Source organism: Lynx canadensis, chromosome A1, assembly GCF_007474595.2.
Source record: "Lynx canadensis isolate LIC74 chromosome A1, mLynCan4.pri.v2, whole genome shotgun sequence".
NCBI classification, from domain to species: Eukaryota; Metazoa; Chordata; class Mammalia; order Carnivora; family Felidae; genus Lynx; species Lynx canadensis.
This window is the reverse complement of record NC_044303.2, coordinates 34,373,661-34,375,988: the sequence shown is the minus strand read 5'-3', so window position 1 is coordinate 34,375,988 and position 2,328 is coordinate 34,373,661. Positions and strand designations below refer to the sequence as shown.

Sequence of the window (2,328 nt, the reverse complement as noted above, 5' to 3'; positions counted from 1 at the left end):
TCCTTTTTAAAATTATTAAGTTTATTTATTTATTTTGAGAGAGAGAGAGAGAGAGAGAGCACAAGCAGGGGAGGGTTAGAGAAAGAGGGAGACACAGAGTCAGAAGCAGGCTCTAGGCTCTGAGCTGTCAGCACAGAGCCTAACAGGAGGCCTGAACTCATGCACTGGGAGATTGTGACTTCAGCTGAAGTTGGACCCTTAACTGACTGAGCCACCCGGTGCCCCTACCCACTTCTTAATATTAACCCAAACTAATTCTAGTGAAGCTATTAGAATCAGGTAGCTTCCATATTTCTTAAAGTTGGACACATCAGGATTAAACTTTTTTCATGAATTTAACAGCTTTTCATGGTGTGTGATTAAAAACACTTTATCTTAGACTTCCCCTCTGGTCTACGTACCACAAATTTTCTTCTTCACTATGTTCAAACAATTAAGTGGAGTTAGTCATTAGCAAATTAACTGAGCCTTCTAAAGTGTGTATTTCAAGCTTATGCTCATGATTTTGAATGAGGACTGATTATGTTCTCACATCTGTCACTCACATCATCAACTATGGCATGTCAAGCCCCACTTACACATAGGAGATAGAGATAGAGATAGAGATAGAGATAAAGATAGAGATAGGTATATATATGCACACACACACACACACACATATATATAATATATATATGTATATATGTATAGAGATATATATATGTATATGTATATATGTATATGTATATATGTGTATATATATATATATATATATATATATGTATACACACACACACATGCATATACTATATATGTATAGTAGAGGTTCAGGGGTGAACTGTATCTTAGCTACATGCTGTTGTCAGAATCCATTGACACCTATCAACTGATTTCTTTATTCTTGGTCGGAGCTCACTGTTTTTGCCAGGTATTTTGACAAATACCTCTACATGAGATGATTATTCATTCCTGAATTCACATGTGAAAGAGTTTGTTTATTTGAGAGGGGCAGGAGAATTAAGACATCTTAATCCTGATGTGAAACATATGTGCACAAAAATACTGTAAGAAAATACAGATGAATAACTGATAGTGAGAGGAGTCTTTGATATGAATTGTTCTAAGACAGACATAATTGTGAAAACTAAGAGTAGATAAAAGTAAAAAATTTTAGTCGAATTAAAAATGTCATAATTTGGAGCACCTAAGTGACTCTGTCAGTTAAATGTCTGACTCTTAATTTTGACTCAGGTCATGATCTCTCAGTCGTGAGATGAAGCTCTGCTTCGGGCTCTGAACTTAGCATGAACCCTGCTTGGGATTCTGTCTCCATCTTTCCCTCCCCTGCTTGTGCACAAGCTCGCTCTCTCTCTCTCAAAATAATAATAATAATGATAATAATAATAATAATAATAAATAATAAAATAAATTAATTAAATTGAAAAATACAAACTACCATTTATTTTATTTTATTTTTTTAATATATGAAATTTATTGTCAAATTAGTTTCCATACAACACCCGGTGCTCATCCCAAAAGATGCCCTCTTCAATACCCATCACCCACCCTCCCCTCCCTCCCACCCCCCGTCAACCCTCAGTTTGTTCTCAGCCTTTAAGAGTCTCTTATGCTTTGGCTCTCTCCCACTCCAACCTCTTTTTTTTTTTTTCCTTCCCCTCCCCCATGGGTTTCTGTGAAGTTTCTCAGGATCCACATAAGAGTGAAAACATATGGTATCTGTCTTTCTCTGTATGGCACAAACTACCATTTAAAACTATATGTGAATGTTTTATTATTACATCTATGCATTTTTTTCTACCATACAACTCGAAGAATCAAGAATCTTTCAATTTTATTTAAAAACATATTAAATGTCATTTTATTTGACATTTCTTTGTTTATCAGTTATTTATTGAACTCTTGCTTTTTCCATGTTGCTATTTACACACTTTCTTCTAGGAATCTATCTTTTTTTAAAATATGGAATGCTTCAGGACTTTGTGTATCATCCTTAAGCAGGGACCGTCTAATCTTTATGTGGTTTCAATTTAGTACGTGTGCTGCCAAAGCGAGGACTTTTCTATGAATCTCTTATTGGTGTCTATTACTTACTGATTTTTGTGGGTACTTTATATATGAAAACAACTCTTCAACTGTCAGTACATTTTAAGTTTATTTTTCCTCCGGTTTATTATTTTCTTGTGGACTATGTTCATGGGAATTTTATCAGATATAGTTTTTTCCTTAATGAGGACAAATTTACCAAACTTCCTTTCTTTTAAAATTTCATTGAAGTTTATTCATTTTGGAGAGAGAGAGAGTGTGTGAGCGGGGAAGGGGCAGAGAGAG

The 2,328-nt window shown here is 34.7% G+C and overlaps 1 non-coding gene across 1 annotated transcript; it reads right to left on the bottom strand.

Moving 5' to 3' along the window:
- Positions 1 to 1,953: 1,953 nt before the first annotated feature.
- LOC115526746 lies at positions 1,954 to 2,055 on the bottom strand. Its single transcript, XR_003972743.1, has one exon. It is a non-coding gene; the product is annotated as a U6 spliceosomal RNA (small nuclear RNA).
- Between the last annotated feature and the right edge of the window lie 273 nt (positions 2,056 to 2,328).